Source organism: Cavia porcellus, unplaced genomic scaffold, assembly GCF_034190915.1.
Source record: "Cavia porcellus strain 051 isolate PalLab524CR breed Dunkin Hartley unplaced genomic scaffold, mCavPor4.1 scaffold_31, whole genome shotgun sequence".
In the NCBI taxonomy this organism is placed as follows: Eukaryota; Metazoa; Chordata; class Mammalia; order Rodentia; family Caviidae; genus Cavia; species Cavia porcellus.
Window position 1 is genome coordinate 15,302,418 of NW_026947514.1, and position 6,000 is coordinate 15,308,417.

Genomic DNA, 6,000 nt, shown 5'->3' on the forward strand with positions numbered 1-6,000 from the left:
TGCCATGGTAGCCAAAACAAAGACCTTAGGCTACCATAACCCAGTGACATGGCTGGTGATAGGTGGATAGGAACAAATCTAGCTCATATGTTTATTATTTACCTGTGACTGGGACAGTGACAACACGTAAGGAGCTCAAAGTGATCTTTGTAATACTCAGCAGATCACTATATCTTCTTGGCTTTTAGTCTAAAACTCAAGAGCACCAGGCTATCAAGCCACATGTTAATTACTGTCTTGTCTACATCAATCACTGCCACCATCATTCTGAGTTATTTGCAAGCTTATCAAATGGCCCACACTTTCATCTTCTGTCTCCAGGTTTTTGCACTTAATGTTTCTTTTGCAAGTCTTCGTGTGTCACCTTCCCTATTCCACTACTCATTCAGGTCCTGTGGGATGTAGTGGGAGAACACTGCCAGGGAGTCTTTTCTTACTTCTATCCCATAGAGTAAGTTGGCTGCCTTAAGAGACCTTGAGCCCTCCTCAAGTATAGGGGTTGCTGTTCTTGATTTCGATTCCTGGTTTTTTTGTTCTCTGAGAATATGAGACCTTCAGTACAGGGATTGAAACTTTAATTTTTTTTTTTTCTGTGCTCAGCACTGAACAAGATACTTAATAAAATACACTCAAATTACTTGTGGAAGAATTTTACTGCTCTTGTGGATAGTGCACTTGCATCCTTCAAGGAAAATGTTTTCATGAATTGGAAATCATTTGGTGTCAAGATTTATGGAATAAGTAATTTATCCAACTCTGACATATCATTTTGGTAAAGCCAAATTTGCCTATTTTATTTGTATTTTCAGATAACTCCAAAATTTAACCACATGATTGTTTAAATAATCAGATTGAGGAGGCTGGGGATATAGCTCAGTGGCAAAAGTGCCTGCCTGGCAAACATGAGTTCCATCCCTGGTACAAAATAATAATGTCATACTGAAAAGATGATTGTTCTGAAGGATCTCTGTCACTCTCATCTCGATAGATATTTGAATGTTATTTAAAATCTAAACATTGCTCTAGTTAGTTGGCATGTCTAGGAACTTAAGAGATAGATTAGGCTTTTGTGTGGATGTCAAATACGTGGAAAATCTGCTCCTGCTCCATACCCTGTTGTCCAAAGCAGGCATCATTCATCAATCACAGGATTCCTTCCCCATTAATCCAGGTACATTTTCAGAATTCATTTTAAGATTGTACACCCAGTTAGCAGTTCTCAAAGCACGGTCTGGTAAACCTTGTATGACCCCAAAGCCCATGAGGTCAGAAATGTTTTCCTTTTTTCATTCTCTTATGAGAGTACAGTATTTAGAATTGAGTAGCATTAGTTACTTGGAGGACACAGGCAAGGAAATGTGATGCCTTTGTTGAACATCAAAACAATCTTCCCAAACAGTGGTAAGTAGACCAAGAGTTGGAAGGAGCAAGGAGGGATGTGAAGTGAATGGGACAAAACAAGCAAGCAAACAAACAAAATGTACATGTACCATTTATCTTTTGATTGGTTAATTCAGATCATTTACATCAATGGCTGTAACAGATAGGTATTGGCATATCTTATAAAAAAATAACTGACATTAGTGGGTGGGACTAACCATTGAGAAAAACAACATGAGAGTGATCGGAGTCAATGAGAAAGCTGGAGGCAGCACGAATGCCACAAGAAACGACAGAAATAATGGCAGAAAGCTTCCCAAACATGGACAAAGAATTTGACATACATATAAATGAAGCATTTAGAACTCCAAACAGCCATAACCAAAATAAGCCTAAACCAAGGCATATAATAACCAAGATCCTGGAAATTTAGCACAAGAACAAAATATTAAAAGCAACAACAAAAAAAGAGACATATCACCCATAAAGGAAACAGCAGCCTTTCAGTGCAAACTCTCAAATCAAGGAGATATTGGAGTGAGGTATTTCAAGCTCTAAGTGTAAACATCTTCCAGTCCAGATTGATGTACCCCACAAAACTTTCTTTCAAAATTGGAGAAATAAGAAATTACATGATGAAGAACACATGAGGAGATTCATGTCCATTAAACTGGCTCTTCAGAATGCTCTGAAGAATATGTTAGAGAAAATGAAGACAATAATCACAAGATCACACATAGAAAGAAGCCACCATGGTGGACAAGCAATTAAACAGAGGGCAAAGACATGAAACCAACAATAAGAAAATATGAGGAAGATACACCAATACCTATCTGTTATAACTATTGATGTAAATGATCTGAATTCACCAATCAAAAGAAACAGACTAACGGAATGGATCAAGAAACAAGATACAACAATATGCTGCTTAGAAGAAACACATTGATTAAAAAGAAAGTCATAGACTAGGACTGGGAATTTATCTCAGTGGCTTAAATGCCTGCCTGGCAAGCATGAGGTTGTGAGTTCAATCTCTGGTCAAAAAAATTCATAGAATGAAAGTCAAAGGATGAAAAATATATCATGTGAGAGAATCCCAGAAAAAAGCAGTTAGCTATTCTGTTTGCAGACAATGTAAACTTCAAACCAAGACTGATCAAAAGGAACAAAGAAGGTCACTACATACTTAAGGGAAGACTCCAAGAAGACATAATTATATATGCATCAAACACTAGTGCACCCAACTACACAAAACTAATGTGAATGGACATGAAAAATTAAATAATCACTAACTAATGGGGAATCTTAATACCCCACTATCACAATTAGATAGATCAACTAGACAAAAATCAGCAAAGAAATAGCATAATTAAAACACATGTGAACAAATGGACTAAGTAGAAGTCTACAGAGTATTCCAGCCCACACCATCATAACACACATTCTTCTCAGCTGCACATGAGATGTTCTTCAAAATAGATGACATGGACAGAAAATGGTGGCTTGCTTGGGGGCTGGGTGCAGAGTCTCTGCAGAGAAATAAGATCAGATGCTAGAATATGACAACATGGAGAGGACTAATGGATAACTATTCTTATTAACCAAAGCAGCAACCGAAGGGAAAAATAAAACTAGGAAGAGGAAGGAAAAGTGCAGGTGGAGAGCTGAAGCCTGATGTGCTCACTGAGCCCCGTTCTGCACTGTACTAAGCGCGCCCAGAAGATCTAAGGTTGTGCTGAGACTGCGGCTGCCAATAACCCCAGGAGGATGCAGCACAGTGAGCAGTGGATCCAAGGGGAAAAGCTGTATTGGCTCTTGGCAACTGCTGGAAATTAAAACCTGGGGCCCTGTGAACCAGCTAAAGCCACCTGGCCACACTGGAGGAGACAGCGAGAGGCTCTGGGGCTCCAAAGCCAGACACTGTGCAGTTTTCTGACGATCCTTGCTGTGCTGGGAACACAGTGAAGACATGTGGTGCAGTGTGCAGTGGACCCAAGAGGAAGATCTGCATTGAGTCCCGGAGAGTACTAGAGACTGGGTCTCTTGGCTGCTGTCACTGACTGGAAGACATCTTACAATTGGGCAGAGCCTGGCGCCACAGCGGCATCAGTGACACAGAGAGGACTGGTGGAGGACATCTTGGAGTTGGGCAGAGCCCAGTGTGCTGTGGTGACATCAGATAGTTGCCCCTGGCACAGAGAGATCTGGTAGAGGACATCTTGGAATTGGGCAGGGCCTGGTGCTGCAGTGACATCAGACAGTCGCCCTGGCACACAGAGGTCTGGTAGAGGACAGCTTGGATGTGGGCATAGCCTTGCACCATGGTGACATCAGTCAGCTGCTCCTGGCACAGAGAGAACTGGTGGGATCACTGGGGCTGAACCACACCTCTGGTTGTGACCCAATAAGCAGATACAAAATTGTTGCAACTCTGTGACATCCACAAGGTACAGCCTAACTTGTGTATTGGCTAGCACAGAGGCTGGAGGCTAGCCTGCACTATTGCTGCATCCCTGCCTACCTCAGATAACAGCAAATTGGGGAGGGTAGCAAAAACTCCAGTCAGTACGCTACAGAAAGACCCTATGCAATACAGAGAGGGTCAGAGACACCCAGGATGCACCAGTCTGAAAGAAACCAGAAACATGACAAGAGATAGAAATTAAAAAAAATCTCTAGCTGCTGAACCTGGGAAAATAAGCCCAGGAGAAGTAAATACAGAAGAGAACCAGCACAGTAACCATCCAATACTAGACACAGCATCAGCCGATATAAAGAAATATCTTCATGACCTCATAGACGAATTTAAAACTGTACTTCTGATCCAAGTGAGGCAAGATATAAAGAGATTAATTAAAGAAATGATAAGCCCCTCCCAAGAGAACACAGATGGAAGAACAGCAGAAATCAGAAAAGAGAAACCTCTGATGAAGAATTTAAACATAACCTAGAATACATGAAACAGATTCAAAGAGATTACCAGGAAACTAAAAACTCCATTGAAAACTGGCAAAATGCCTTGAAAGAAACTAAAGTTAGTCTTTTGAAACTTGAAGAGAAATTTATGATATGATCATGAAAGAAAAGACCTCTTAAAAATGAGGAACCAGAAACAATTCAAAGGCTAGAAGATGACAAAAGGATACATAACTTAAGAATAAAGCATGTGAGTAAGGAAGCAGGAATAACCAAAATTGAACTACAAAGAACATTCACAGATATATTAAAGGAAAACTTCCCAAACATAGGAAAAAGAAATGATATTCAGATAAATAAGGCATATAGAACTCCAGCCACATACAACCAAAACAGATCTACACCCAGACATATAATAATCAAGATTTCAGAAATTCACCAAAAGAACAGAATACTAAAAGCAGCCAGATTGCCTACAATGGGAAAATTATCAAAACAACAGACTTATCAAGACAAACTCTCAAATTGAGAAGGGCCTGGGGAGAAATTATCCAAGCCATGAAAGAAAATAATTTGCAACCAAGACTGATATGCCCTGAAAAACTCTCTATCGAAGTTAATGGAGAAATAAGATGTTTCCAAGACAAGGAGGAACTGTGGGAATTCATGGCCACCAACTCAACCCTACAGAGAGTGCTGAAGGACATTCCAGAGAGAGAGGAAGGGATACCAGGATTCCAACAACAGTGGCGGAGAGGCCTCAATGAATGGGGCAGACAGTGGAATGAGGGAGTAAGGTGGACAAATTATAGCAGTAAAGTGGAGTAGCAGACATGAGGCAGAGACAGTAAGCTATAATCTTTTATAGATAGCCTTGATACACTAAAAAAAGGCAGAGGTCATTGTTAATAGTGTATCAGGATTTAAAAGTCACAGTAGTCTTATTGTTCTGTTTAGTTTGAATTTATTTTGTTCTGGTCTGTCCACTCATACCAGATTTGAGGGCACAGACATCTAACCCAAAACATAGCAGGTTATACCATGGTAACTATCCTTAATTTCCTATTAACTTAAATTGAAACCCTGTATTACTTACATTGTTTTACTATGACTGATCTTATTTGAATCTTATTTGTTAGACTGTAATTTTGCCTTGGCTTATTTTATTCGAATTTGGAGTGCTTCATAGTATCAAGTCTAAAAGTAGAGGCAACTACTCTGAAGATGACAAGATGTAAAAGATATCCATACTGGTTTTGATTATTAACAGCTCTCAAGTCCTACAATGTTTTCAAAGTTGTGTTTTTTATAAAAATAGCTATGTAATGCTATGCTTAACTATATTAAGCCTGATGATGTGGACAAGTCTATTGAAAATAACAAGAGAAAGCATAGTAACTACAGTAGATCACCTAATATTGTGGTCTTATGTGCCTTTTCATTGCATGTTTTTCTAGGAATTTGTTTTACTGTCTTGTTATGATTTGCTTTCCCCTATAATACTGAGAGAATAGATATATATGTAGAAATTCACACATGGGAAGACCTTTTTAAACTATTTACCGGAACAGATTATATAATGCAAGATGTAATGAACAGATACTCTGAAGAAGAGGAGATACTAAGAAATCCAATGCTAATTCTGTAGCATTATGATATAAAATCTAGCAATACTGTTATTCACTGTTCAGAGCGATATTAGTC